The sequence below is a fragment of the Mycteria americana genome, chromosome 1, assembly GCF_035582795.1.
Source record: "Mycteria americana isolate JAX WOST 10 ecotype Jacksonville Zoo and Gardens chromosome 1, USCA_MyAme_1.0, whole genome shotgun sequence".
NCBI classification, from domain to species: Eukaryota; Metazoa; Chordata; class Aves; order Ciconiiformes; family Ciconiidae; genus Mycteria; species Mycteria americana.
Window position 1 is genome coordinate 191,837,808 of NC_134365.1, and position 14,954 is coordinate 191,852,761.

General features: G+C 47.8%; 1 long non-coding RNA gene across 1 annotated transcript; it reads left to right on the forward strand.

Moving 5' to 3' along the window:
* Positions 1-3,828: 3,828 nt before the first annotated feature.
* On the forward strand, positions 3,829-9,692 carry LOC142404992 (uncharacterized). Its single transcript, XR_012774023.1, has 3 exons — positions 3,829-3,921; positions 9,092-9,173; positions 9,675-9,692. It is a non-coding gene; the product is annotated as an uncharacterized LOC142404992 (long non-coding RNA).
* Positions 9,693-14,954: the final 5,262 nt, after the last annotated feature.

Here is a 14,954-nt window from a genome sequence, read left to right on the forward strand (position 1 = left end):
CATAAGCAAAGACAATTTAATGCAAATAATTATGACAAGCAAGGCAAGGATTTACTGAGGTGGATCTGGGGGCTTCTGGTTCCCCCCGATCCTCTCGGTCCCAGCAACACAACGTGCATTTCCACACTGTGTGCATGTTGTGCAACCAGCACCTCCCCGCACCCAGCCAGAGCAGGCTGTCTCTGTCCCTGGTTAATGCAGCTCTGATTACAGCATCCTTAGAAAGGCGGATTTTCTTTCGCGTTCTCACATCCAAGTATTAACCTGCCCTGACATTGCTTCATTTGCCAGAGCTGATAGCACAGCTTGAGATCGCTTCACTGCAGAGATTATGCAGAAGTAGAGGCAGATTCCAATAACTTCTGTTCTGCAAAACAAGTTTTAGTTTCCACTCCGGTATAACTTTATATATATAAAAATATTTATTTATTTTATATATATATTATATATATCTCTGTCTGTATAATAGCTTGTCTAGCTGCAGAGGTAAGAAAGTCACAGATGTGGTGCTATGTGAATCTGGAACAAGAAACACTTCCGTTTGTGTGCCTTGATGGAAGAAAATTCAAGTGTAGTTATGCTTCTGGTACCAACACAGACCCACTACAGCTGGCTACCGCCACCATCTCCTGCTCATTTGAGGAGATGTTCTGTATATTTAAAGCCTGCAAATAATTATACATTTGGTACCAGGCTGTTATGAACAACCTGTAATATTCTTCTTGTTTCAGTGACTTCAATTTGTAAGAAGTCACCAAAGCAGCAAGTCCCCACGTTTACACATTGAAGCCGGTTTCACATGACTATTGGCAGAAATGGCAATTTTATTTTAAAACCTCCTGTGATCTGATCTCAGGATCTATTTGGATCTTCAGTCCCCATGGCAATAGCTTCTCAAATCCTGAAAATAACAATGTGCGCAGCTATTTTGACTGAATAAACCAGACGCCACACACGCGTAAGGCTAAGCATATGGGTGCGTGCTTGCAGGGAGAGGGTTTCGTTTCGGTCATGGAAGTAAATAGCTATTTTCTAAGTGCACGTAGAGATCTGCTCTACTTGGTCAGATGTGTCAAGTGAGGGAGCGCTATTTTTACGTTGTCACTTTTTAAAGCAGGCCTGCATTCATCCTTTTGAATGGCTTTCTAATGATACCTGATAAGGTTCACGTGCACCGGGAATCCATTAGGCATCGCTCTTCCCAGCAAAATACTGCTGAAATGGTGCCATGGAAGAGGGGAGGCAGGAAAATGGATCCTAGCCTTGTTTTGTATATTCGTGCATTCCCCCTTTGGACTGGAGCTGTTAATCAAAACAGGAAGCCTTGCAAGTTGTTTTGGTTAAGAATAGGAATTTGTTTTCATCTTTGATGCTGCCTTAAATGTTTGAAGATAATGTACCATGAAGGAACAATCAACCACGCAGGCAGTTTCTTTGCTCACAGCTCTCTGCCTTTCTGATGGACCTTGACTTTGTCCGGCGAGGGTGCTCCAGCAGGGCTGTGCCTGAATGGACCTCTTCCTGCAGGCCACCAGGTATCACGTAGACCTCGTCTCCTGGTTGCCCAGCTCTGCATCACACCTGGAGCCTGCCCCTGTGTGATCTCAACGCAGGAGCGTCAGGGCTCCCGCAGGAAGATGGGCACCATTTGCTGGTGGTGCTCGCTTGCTGGCTGGTGCTCAGCTGCCCGCAGCCTCCCCCAGCTTGTTGTGTGGAGGATGTTGAGACAGCTGGACCTGCGCAAAGATTTATTCATGGGGTCTGTAGCTGGTGGCGTGCATTGACTCCAGAGGTAATAGCTGCTTTTTGGGAAAGAAAAAAATAAAAGGAGAGAAACAGAAGGGAAAGGAAAACTCACCCCTGTGGCCAGCTGGGAGGAGAAGGAACAGGAGGACCCCAGAGGAGTGTCCCCCCCGGGCATCCTCTCTGGTGGTGTGGGTGCCCTCCCTGCAAACAAATTTCCCATGGTGACTATATGTATTTTTCTTTTTTTTTTTTTTATCCCCTTAAACTCCACGTTGGTTGTTCCTGCTTACAAAGCTGTTAATGCTGATGGGAGCATACGCTGACAGGGCAAACTGGTTGCTTGTGAAGATTTGTGCATGCATTTTGTCAGGTCCCCTAATGTAAACCAAGAGTGGCAGCCCAGGAATGGGAAAGGAAGGTGATTCCCACGCTGATGGCCATCACTTCTCACAGGACCCTGTCATAACAGGGCTTGCAGGTGCAGGGCCATGAGAATAAGACAAGAACAACGTGGGTTGACAAGGGAAAACCACTGCCCAGGGGCTGGAGAGAACCCAGCAGCGTGGAGGGGGAGACCTGGAGCAGTGAGGAGGCTGCAGAGCTGCAGACAGGAGCCCTTAATGTCGCACAGGTTGAGGCACTTCAGGATCTGCAAGACACAGAGCAAAGCCGGGGCATGGCTGAGAAGCACATGCAGAGCCAGGAGCTGGGAAACGCTCCCAGTCAGAGCTGTACAGCTCTAAATTGTCTCTTTTTATCATTGCAGCCAGCAGAGCGGGTGGCAACAACCACTTGCTACAATGGCATCTCACCAGCTGTGAGCGAGCTTGCTTAAATGCGAGTGTCTTCAGCTCCTTGCCCTGCTCTTGCGGGCTGGCTGGCACAAGGGCACCCCAGTGCGTCCCCCTGGGACTCGGCCGAGGCGACTGAGGCCCCATGGCTCACCAGCAAGGATGGAACAATGCCACGCACCGCACCGGGCTTGCTGGGGCCCTGCTGGAGGAGATCGGGGTCCGTCACCTCCAACCTCGGCGTGGGGTGTCCAGCTGCATCCCAGAGGCACCACTGCAGCTGACTGCTGTTCCTGTCCCCGGCATCCACCGATGGATGCTGTCATCCCAGGGCAGGGACATCCAAAGTGCTTGTGAAATGGACGCACCGAGTGGTGGTTTCCAGCAGCAGACATGGAGCTAAGCCAGTCCTGAGTTTGGCTTTGTCTTCAGGGTGAGCCTGGGAGGGATTTTTCAGCTCTTCTTCATCAGTGCAAGAAAAAGGGCAAGGCAAGGGAAGGTAAGAAAAAGGCAAGACAGGAAAAAGGCAAGGTAAGGCAAAAGAAAGAAGGGCAAGGCAAGGCAAGGAAAAGGCAAGGCAAGGCAAGGCAAAAGAAAAGAGAGCAAGGCAAGGCAAGAAAAAGGCAAGGCGAGGCAAGGCAAGGTCAGGGAGAAAGAAGAAAAAGCAGGCAGAGGCAAGAAAAGGCAGGAAAATAGGCAAGGCAAGAGAGGAGAAGAGAGGAGGGAAGGGAAGGGAAAGAAGGGAAGGGAAAGAAGGGAAGGGAAAGAAGAACAAAAGAAAACTAATAAGGAGCGCTGTAATTCCTACTTCACTGCTTCTCTCAAGCTGCAGTGGATTTAAAGTGCAACCTCAAACAGCATGAGTGTTGGCAATGTTATATCTAAGCTGAAGCATGATGACGACAACATAACACAAATAAAAAATGTGAGTGTGGAGTAATTGAGAGGGGAGGGAGGGTTTTGTGAGCATTTGTTTGCAGATAGTTTTAGGATGATGCAACACAGTTGATGTAAAATCTGGCTGAGTTGAACTGGGTGTCAGCCAGCCTGGTGTGGCTACTAAAATTTAGCTGAAATTGGTATTTTATACCAATTTATTTAGGTGGGGAGAGGGGTGCTGCCTTTTGGGGCAGCATCCCCCCTGCCAGCCCAGCTGCGAGGGCTGGTTCTGCTTGCCGAGGGTCCCCGCTATGAGCCAGTACGGGCAATTGGCAGGCTGGTGGTGAGCCAGGTCAGAGAACTAATGGAGACGGGTTTTTTTTTTCTTTTCCCAGGCTATTTTTCCTGCCCTCAGCCAGCTACTAAGCGAGAGACCACCGGGGCCTCCCAGAATCCCTCCAGCAAACCTGCAGCAACATGACTCAATATTTCCCTTGCTGCCAAGGTAAATACAAGCAGGGAGGAAAAACAACAGTGGTAAACCCCAAAACCCTGCGAGACTTCTTCATCCACTTTGAAAAATGATAGCGACAAGGGCCCCCGTTTGGAGTGACCTCTGGGTGGGTCCCCTTCAGAGTACCCCTGGGCAGACCCACGCGCTCCCTCTTGCCCCTCGGCGGGAACGCTGCTGGCTTCATGAAATGCTGAGCTGCTGTCCCCCTCCGCTCTGCGCATCGCCACGTCCCTCGTCAGCACGCAGCAAGCCGGTATTAAAACAAGAGGGAGGCCAAGTGGAAAAGAAACCGAAAGCCGCCCTCCTGGCTACGGGGAATTCCTTCCCTGGCAGAAAATCGGCGCTGGCTCTGCCAAAATTCCTGCCAGATTTCTGTCATTCCAGGTAATAAGTGAGAGTTCAGGTAATTATGTCAGTGCCACAGATTTTAATTTTTTTTTTTAAATGTTGTATAGAGCATACTTGGTGAATCCCTGGTATTGCTCCATCAGTGTGAAAGGAATAGGACTTCCTTGTATTTTAAGAGATAACAGTGCTCCAGGCTACAAAAGATAACTGTGCTTTTTAATTTAAGCTTACAGCTGTGACAGCAGTGCAGGGGGTCTCTCTGCTCCAAATATGCTCAACCTGCATTGACTGATGGTTGTTATATATGAAACCTCGTAGGTTGCTATGGGGAAAGTGCCAGAATAAACATCTCTGCTTACTACAGAGTCTCAAAAGACTGAGATGCAGTTAGATATAAATACCTGGTTTGATAGCTAATACGTTTGGGGTTTTGTTTGGACTCTCGCTAGGTGCTGGTGATGGTTTGCTAATAATTATAGTTATATTTTTAAGTGGTATCCAACACTGGGAATATGCATGGGGTCCTGAAGCTGGAGGGGAAATCCTTGCAGATTATGAGGAGGGAAGAAGGCCACTCACTCTTCACCTTCCCTTTATATTTAACTTTTACATTTAACAGTTAAGGCAGAAATTATAAGATTTCTATGCAGATCATTAGGAACCCGTATTGGTAGGGAGAGAGTGAAATATGAATGCATTTTGTAAATCTAGTAGAAATTCAGGAAGACGAATGCAGCTATTAAAACTTCACATCTTAGATATAGTTGACCAATATACATATGTTATTTGGAGCTGTAGTTTTTGGAAGTTACTTATAACGTTAACATAGCAATATATCCCTCCTAGTGAGTATTACTGAGCATCTACGTATCAGTTCATTCCCCAAAAGGACGCCAACAAGTGAAACAATGAACTAGAGGGCAGATGTCTTTCATCAGCTCTCCTTAGTTGCTGCCCAGGTTGCATTTCTGGCAGATCAGCAGGAGACCTCTGCAAAGGCCAGTCACAGTGATGAAAGATGCCACCGTGATGGGCATGGGGAACACCAGCAGCAACCTGGATAACTGTCACAAGCATAGGTCTGAACCAGTCTGTTATAGCAGTGATTTCCCAAGGTGCCAGCCCTGTCCATGGCTCAAGGAATTGGCTTTTTAACACACGTGTAAGAAGCCAAAAAATGGGGAAGGGACCCAGAGCAGATGCTTGCTGCTAATGAAGCAGGGGCCACAAGTCGGATTGCTTCAGACCTAGACTGGCTGTCACATTTCCTCTCCTACGTACCCTTCAAAATAATGGGTAATGCCGTGTCAATCCCTTTCCGAACGCTGCCCCATGAGTTTTAACTACAGTTTGGCTCTGAAGGCACAGCGTCTGCTCTGCTCCATGATCTGCCCTGCACTTGGTGGTACCAGGGACCCTTCCCTGTCCCCTATGCACTCACCATTCTTGCCTGTGGTATTTTGCTTGCGGCATTCAGCAAAGCTCATGCCCTGGTCCTACAAATCTCTTCTTGAGCAGCAGGGAGCCAACACAGGGGAGAGCAAAGAACCCAATTAAGGCTCAAGTAATTTGTTTTCCAAGCATCATCTTTCATCTTTAGATTTAGCAGGCACAAGTCCTGTAAAGGGCACCGGTGGCTGGTTTTGTTGCACTTGGGTTTCTTCACGGTGAGTTTGGCTGGCGTGGGTTCTTTTTGGACCACTCTGATGGGCTCCCATAGCAGGTTTCCCCAGGAAACACAGGAATGGCTTTGTCACGGCAGGACTGTTGCTTCTCCCTTGTCTTCCCTTCCTTTCTCCAACCTGTCTTTGAAATGATGGGGTTATATGTAAGAAACCACATACTATGGCATAAAAATGCCTGATCTCGACTCAGCTTACCCAGATCAGAAGCAGATTTAAGCCAAATCACAAGAGCATCCCATCTGCTTTTGGTGTTGATTTAAACTGGGGAGAAAATAGGAAGATTAAAGATTAAATTGTCTCCTTTAGCCACCGCACACCAGCCTGCCTGAGCAAGGGTAGCTCAGGCAGGCTGAGCTATGTCAGGCAGGCTAGTCCACCCCAAGTGATGCTCTGAGCAATGAGCATGGGTGGGATGGGCTGTGCCCATCACCTTCAGCCTCTTAACACAGGCACGCATATTCTGGGGCCAAAGACTTTTAAAATATCCTCAGCCCCGCAGAGAAGCACGTATAAAAGATGAAATTATTGGCCATGAATCACGTATTCATTATTTTAAAGACAAGACAGTGCCCTTGGAAATTGCTGAGGGATGCGAGTTACCCTCTTAAAATCATTCATGGCTCTTGGCGCAACACAGGATGAAAAGGTTAAACGAGCAGCAACACTTGTTGAATTATACGCCAAAGCGGTTTTGCAACAGCATGACTGTTTCAGTGTACCGAGTTTCTCCTGGTGATGGATGGGGCAAACTGCTGACAACGTTGGATTTTAGGTGAGCTTACAAGGAAGACACTGAAGCACAAGGGTTGTTTCTGGTGCACAGCAAACATCAGTGTGTCTAAGAAAGAAAGCAGGGAAAAGCTACTGCATTTTTGTGCCTCTTCTGGGTGACAAAAAATGAAGTTATACAAAAATCACACAGTTTTACCATATTTTGAGTTTTATCCTGCCCCAAACCCCCAAAATCTGATAACTCTATGCTATCTCTTATCTTCAGTAAGCTGAGAACTTGCCGTTTACCCAAGAGAAAAAGACCTTCTCCAGGTTTCCGTGCTGCCGTGAATTAACATCTTTCCTCGGACGCTTCCCTAAAAAGCCTTACCTCCTCCTCCGAAGTTTCCTCCCCATGAACGCCGGGACCTCTGCCCAGGCAGAGGCTCCAGCCACGCAGGTCTCTAGGCAGGACGTGGACCACGAAGCCCATCCCAGGTCTCCAGCAAAGTCACCCTGCCGTGGGAAGGGGGGCCGTGGCCCGGGCTGTATCTCTGCATGCATGTATCTGGCAGCTGCTCAGATAAACCTATGAGCTCAGAGTTGTGTAATGTGTTTCCTTGATGGATCATCCTATAAAATTACCAGGGGATCCTGAGGCAACCTGACACCTGTAATCAGCTGGGGGAGCAGTTATTGCTTTGGAAGGCGACTTGGCAGGGGAGAGCAGGGTATTTTTCGCCCACATTTTTTCTTTCTGCCTGGTCACAGCAGGTTATTTGACAATTGTTTAAACTGGCTAGAGAGCAATTGTTTCTCTTTTGAATAAACTTAAGTTTAAACGAAAGAAAACTGTACGATCTTAAGGCTGTGGGGTAGAAAGGAGGAGGAGAGGGCAGGGCTCTATAAAATCATGCTCTGTCTGAGCAAGTCACAGGGTTTTAACTGCTTACATCCCTGTTAGGCTTGTGCTGAAGAAGGTGAGTCTGGTTGAAGCTGGAGGAGGGTCTCCGTAGCGTCTGCTGTCGCAGGGATCCTGGAGCAACTCCTGCCTGGCTGATGCTTACAGGGGCCACCCAGTGCAGGTACCGCCCCACGCTGCCCCGCTTGTTCCCGTGCCCGGTCCCCCCGTCCCCTCCCATTCACAGTTATTTGGATGCAATAGAGCATTGCACCCCAGAGCCCAGAGCTGGGCACCTCCACCCCAAGGATTTACGGTGCCATCTGTCCTCTCCCGCGTGCCAGGGATGAGGGCTGACCCTCTGGGGTGTTCGGTTTTGGAGCGACATGGTGGCCTGGGATGTGTCATGTTGGCTGCGAGGTGCCACGTGCCTGTCCCCAAAGGGTGCTGCTGTGGCCCGCTGCACAGGGAGATGACAGGCAGAGCCCAAGTCTTAGGTGAAAACATGGGTACCCTGGGCTGATGTGCCGGGTCACGCCAGGTGACAAGATGCCAGGTCAGGTGAGCTCCAACGGGTTTGTGCAGGTATGAGGAGCATCGCTGCAGTGCGTAGGGCTGTGGATTTCACACCAAGAGCCAGCCGTCCCCGAAAGCGGCAGGTTAATCCCTTACAGGAGCTGAGATTGTACAAGTAATTTGGGAAGCTGAAAGCTGAACTCGGGTGGCATCAGTTGTGCCAAAGAAACCGTAGTCAGCCCCCGCTCCGGCAACGCCACATCACAGTGCTTGTTGCATCTAAGGAAGAAAAATCTCTTCAAGCCTGGCTAAGCTAACGTCAATCAATCAGTACTGGAGTGTTTAATTTAACACCTATTTGCTATTTTACTTTAAATATTTTAAAATAACTAGCTAGGAAGTTATTTGTATCTTTTTTACATCCTAATTGCAGGAACACAATACGTTTGCGCTGATGGATTTGTAATTTAATCTGTTAGTTAATTCCATCTCAATATTGACATTCCAAGAAGCAAAATACGTATCAAGACAAAAAGCAAAAAGGATGAGGGAAGAATATTTACACTATGGTTTGCCATATGTTACTCTTCACATAGCCATCACCATCCTTATTATTCATATGATGATTAATCATTAGCTGTACAATGTCCATCTTCAGGAATACCCTCAGCTTATTTCTTGGGCTTCCCTTCCACAATTGATATGTCCTGGGGAGTTAATTGCTATGGAAGTCAGTTACAGATGATGCATAGAAATGTCAGAAAATATGGAAATGAACTTAAAAATTTGCAAGGGATAAAGATGAGAAAATGAGGGGTGGGCAAATCAACATTCAGTGAAGATAAGACACTTTTGTTAGTATTTTATTGTGGTTTTCCCTTTCTGGAAGGAGTATAGACTTGAGATGTCCTTGTTAGTATGTCTGCATGCTTCAGAAAACAGAAATTGCAAAATGCTGCTATTTCAGTTCTTACATTTTCCTCTCTCACTCTCTATTTAGGGGTTTCATCTGCCTGTATTAGCTCTAGCAGCCTTAGGATGGGTTAGCACAGCTGGCTGCACTCTCAAGACTCAAACTGAAGGTAAAAACCCCTTCTTAGACACCTGGGTTTATTTTTCATTCTCACGACTCAGCATTTTTGGTGATCTAACACAGGTGAGCACATCTGGCCAGCTACCATGGCACACATGATCCCAGGTCCCTTTGGGGTCCCATAGCACCCAGCAGTTGTTTTGCAGTGGAAGGTACCTTTTGGGGTGCACCACACGGAGGTCCTGCTCCAGAGGAGGATTTAGTGGCTGTGGTTAGCTCAGCCCACAGCTCCCAAGCCTAAATCCAGAGTTGTGAACCTCAAAATCCTGGCCAAGCTGCTGCTGAAGCTTGGGGAGGGTTCAGGCTTGGGGACGCGGCATCGATGCACTTCGTGCTCAGAGAGCAGAAGTGGCAAGAGCCAGCGACCTGCAGCCCAGCCAAGCCCACCCTGGAGGGCCTGGGGCACAGAGACCTGCTTTGGGTGACAGTTCATCATGCCAAGCGCAGCTCCGTGCCCCACTGGACATGGTTCTCCTCCTGTCTTGGTCAGATCTGAGCTACCACAAGGTTACCCTAATCTGCAGAGGGACAGCTTCAGGCACCAGCAAGTGGGGTGAGCTGAGGAAGCACCTTCTCCCCTCGCATAAGGGATGCGATCTAAAGCAAAGCCCTGGGCCTGCGATTGCTTAAGGTCTCCCCGCTCATCACATCAAAGCTCCTCCGAGACCCCCCCTCCATCCCCATCTGTGGTACGTGAAGCACAAGCATCCGCCTCTGGGCGCAGGCTTCTCTCCTCAGACATGTGGGAAAAGGTTAGTCTGAAAAACTTCTTATTTGAGCTAAAAACAGCGACTCAAGTACATTGCATAGCCATAATACATCTTTATAAATGTAAATATATGAACATAGTATAGAAGTACAGATTTGTCTTTGCTATTATATAGTATCAATATGTTTCATATATAAATGCTCTACATGTGTATATATAGATTTATATAATCTATATAATTTTTGTTTATATAGACACATTATATATGAAATATATATTTTTTTATATTACATTTTGTATTTTATATACCTAGTGCTGCACTTTCCTTTCGATCGTGGATAGAGAGGCTTTGATGGTGTGAATGCATCTGTGAAGCACTTTGAAGCCTGAAGCCTGGAGCTCCAGGCGGTTTAGTCCACCCCAAAGGATGCTCCAAATTCCTCCTGAAAACGTCGTTTCGAGGTTTCGATAGGCGAGATGCAGCGGTTTTGTGGAAGATGACGGGGCCAGCTTTCTGCAAGAGGGATGGGTGGTTTTGCAGCATGTTCCTGGCAGAAGGGGAGAGGTGAGCGATGGCGAGTCTGCGTGTCCATGCGGTGGAGTGGCCCGGGCGCTGGATGTGCTCGGCCTGTGCTGGGAGGCACAGACATTCATGGAAGGGGAGAAAGGGCGAGGGAAGATGCCGAGGGAGATTTAAGTATGCTGGGGCTTGGGCAGGGATGGGATTCCTGGTGCTGCAACTCACCTGCCACAGGATGCTGCGAGCATGGGGGGCATTGCAGAGGTGCCACGGGGAAGGTGGCCATGCAAGGTTTGGGGCTGCTTGGGGATGACCCAGGCTGCTCCCCCGGACATTTGGGAAGGTAGATTCCCCCTCAGTCAGGTCAATGCTCCCAAAGCATCAAAAAGACGTCGGTTTTGTTCTGAATCAGAACAGAGGGAGAAAAAAATTAAAAATCTGGGAATATTTGTGACAAGCCCCATCTTCTCGCAAGGAAGAGGAGGAATCGCCACAAAGTGATTCCTTCCCTGCAGGAATCATGCGATGGTGGTGCCTGTGCAAGGGGCAAGCTCTGCGCTCAGCAGCACATCCCTGTCCCACTCGACTGCAGACCCCACGTGGGAGCTGTCTGGGCAGAGCGCGGCCGGGAACAGCCAGATCAGGCCCTGGAGAGCCCATCTGAGCTGGGCTGCTGTTGGCAGAGGGAAACCACCTGGCTGGGATGGAGGAAGAGAGCCCATGGCTGCTGAGCCTCGTGCGAGGTTCCCGTCCGCCCTGCGGAAACTTGCCTGCGCGGAGCTGTTTAGGAGGGCTCTGCCATGCTTGGAGGGAAAGAGCAATTATCTCCCCTGCCAGTGAGTTCTCAGATTTATGTATATCCCCGCGCCTTCCCCTAAACAAGCTTTCAATACAGAAATTGCAAAGCTGAAGAGATCCTCTGCAATTAGGGGAGAACACATCTCTCTTTCAGCTAACACGAGAAAAAGCCGAATGAAACCGTGCATTGTTAATGCGCTTCGGCTTAGTCACTGGGGAGGGTAATAAACAAGGCAGACTTGGTTGGGATAAAAAAAGCGTCGAGTATGGCGAGATTATGAAACAATAGGTACTGATAGAGAGGCAGCCCGGAGCCAGCCGCAGAGCAGAAGCTTTACTGAATGCCTGCGTTTGAATGAATCCTAATGATAATCACGGGCTACATGGCAATTCGTTTAAATAACGTGCCTCCTGCTTCCTCCCAGCCCGGCAGAATGAGTCCGTACATGTTAATTGCTTCGTTTTGAAGAGAAAGCTCCTCTCTGTGCGGCAATATTATATATTTAATTTTTGCTGTTTATTTGCTCTGCCCTTCTTCAAGCTTTTTGCTGTCTATAAAGGCATCTGCTTGCTGTCATTTTGCATTTCGAACAAAGGTGGTTGCATCTAAGCTCTGAAGCCGTTACAGGGAATTTCACAAGGAAAAATGGAAAGGACTGATTGCTGTCCAAGTTGAGCCAGATTTCAGGGGTGAAGAGGAGCTGGTGAGCTAATCTACCCATCAGAGGTAAGAACCCTGGCACCACAACTCCTCTGAACTTTGTGAAGGGTTGGGGCAGGCTGCAGCTCAACCCTCTCAAGTGTCCTGCTCCTTTGCAAGCAAAAAACTGCTGCAAAGACTCGAAGCACACCCAGGAATGTATCACTTAAGATTAACATCGAGTGTGTTCATTGGGCATGCACGCTGGAGAAGTTGGCATGCTTAAAATAGGTTTACCAGAGAGCAACCACAATAATAATAATAATTGACGGAGATTTTAGCAAGATTCCTCACTGATGATGTGCCGTTTCATTGCTGAAGCTCACCCAGCTGCACTCCCATAATATCGGTGGGAGCAGAAGCACAGGCAGCAGCACCTTTCTGGGCATCTGTAGCCAGACTTCTTGGTGCTGCTGCTGCTGCTAGGCTTAAATCCTGGGTCTCCTCTTCTCTCTCTGCCCTTGTTCAGTTCCCCCCAAGAGCCTTTCTCTAAGGATGATTACCCCAATAGTGCTGCAAATTTTTTTTAAGTTGGAAAGGAATGGGGAGTTCAATCCCAGCTGCTTTTGTGCACAGTAGTTTATAGGTGTGAATTAGCATCCACTAAGTTGTATTTCCTCTCACGTGGCCTTCGTTCCCATATGACTGCGAGTCTGTCCTCTCCTGCGGACTGCTACATTAGCTTATTTTATTTGCAGAGGTTTTTAAAAAGGTTTTTATGGGGCTCATCTCAAAAAGTGGTTGTGAAGGTCACCCTGTCCCAAAACAGCATATTCCCCAGAACACTTGATACTCAAGCTTATCACTTAATTTGGATATTTCACTTTCCACCAAAGCCTGCTGATTAAAATGCCGCTACCACACTGTGGGACATTTATGAAAGGGTTACCATCATTAGAAAAATTCATTAGAATATACTGGATAAAAACAGGAATGCTTCTTGCAAATGCAAATAGTGTTGCTAGTAGCTATTTTCCCAGGTCTTATGGCCTATCTGAAAGCAGACAGGATTGCTATTTGTTTCCTGCAGTTAAAAAAAATAGGTTTTTTTCTTCATTAACATCATTAACGGCATTAGAAATCAGATTTCAACAGTGATGTACTCAACTGGCACCACGGATCTATATGCAATACCAATTATGACTATCAAATATTATTTAGAATAATGCCTGTATGCATGGTAGGGCATGTTGCTGTGGCCGCACAAGGAGAGGCCGTGGAGGGCGGCGTGCGCGGTAGGAGCAGTGCTTGGGGAATGGATGGAGCTGGGGCCTTATGCGACACGGCTGCTGCAGTCTTACGTAGTAGTAAAGCGCTGGAGAAGGAGCAAGCCCTTGCTCCCTGCCGTCGCTCGCCATCCCCTTGTGAAGCTGGCAGGAGGAAGCAGGCAGCTGGCCTCTGCGCGCACCACAGGGGAAAGGCTCGGTGTCGTCTGCAGGTGTGTGGGTGATTCCTGCAAAGGGGAGAAGGACCATTCTCTGTGCTGGGTCCAGAAACTCATTACCGAGATTAGCTCCTTCCTAGCTACAGGACTGAAGGTGCTGCACGCAGCTGGATCCTCCCTTATCCTGCACAGCCCCAGTGTTCAGACTGTACTGAAAAAATTATGATCAGTTTTGGTTCCAAGTTTTAACAAGCTTTTAGCTACAACTAATGAATGTCTTTAAAAGGATGCAACTGCGCCTGCATTTAAGTCCCTCTTTTTTTTGCTTGGTTTTTGGTTTGTTTTCACTTATGCATTGGAAAAACCAGGTACTTGTCAGTGAAGGAGAGATGGTTTTATGAGGCTTACAAGACAGATGGATGCATTACATGTCCCAGCACAGTCGCTTTGCAAATCTGCAAGGCAGGCGGCTTGCCCCTGCTCCTTTTCAAAATGAAAGATGTGGCTGTACAACTACGCTTCTTGGAACTGGAGTTAGGAACATTTTACTTTCTCAATAGGCTGAAATGAAAAATGCCTTCAAATTGTAGGACCTTGCTCCATCAAAATGCATTAGAAAGGAATTACCAAAATAACAAAAGCTATCTCTGCCATGAATTGAGAGCCTAGAACTAGTCTGAAACATGTGGCTCTGCGAAACAGTTCCCAGATTGCTGCTCCTGACAGACACTCAGGCCCCATCCAAACACAAAAGTTGTTTCACTTTCATTCTTCTACTACTGTGTAATCCCCACGCCTCTTTCTCTGCTCGCCTTGCATGGAAGCAGATATTCCAACCAGAAAGTATTAGCAGTGTAACTTATCTACACCAAAAAGGGGGAAATACATTATTATGCCAAAGTACCTGTGCCTACCACCCTGAATTACACCTCTGTAAGCGTTGTGGAGGAAAACTGCACCCTTCTCCCAAACCCTGTAGCCTTTTTCTTGAACAACAGAAAAGCGGCGTACAGACTGGGCTTTAGGCTTCCGTTTAGAAAAAAAAGACAATTTTTTCTTTCCTCATTCCCCTCAGAGCCAACGTAACTGCTGAACATACTTTTTCCCCAGTGTTTTGCAGCTGAATCTGTTCCTGGCCTGGACGGCTCATGAGACTTTATGAAGCCTAGTGCCCACACGAGGAAGACGATGAACATGGACACCCTTATTGGTGCCAATGTGCCACTTTTAAGTCAATTATGCAAATATTTCTTGAGTCTTTCCAAAGACCCTGAAATTACTGCACAAGTGCTATATGCCCTTGCCTGTTTTCCAGGAATGGGGATTGAAACAGTTATTCCCTCTGCTACTACTGAATACCTTTCTCCAAAGACTCCCTTGGGAATGGGCCGCAGGCTGAGCGATGTTTTCTGGAAAGCTGCATGGGTAATAGCTGACCGCTCCTGCTTTGGGGTGGAAATGCGGTGGCGATGCCTCTTCCAAGTTGCCTGCACTATTTATTTATTTATACTTTGGCTCTGCACTCACAGTTTTTGACCAGGACATGGGTAACCAGGCTCTTCTGCAGCTTTCAAACCACCTACCTCCATGTCATGGTTTAACCCCAGCTGGCAACTGAGCACCATGCAGCCGCTCGCTCACTCCCCCTCAGTGGGATGG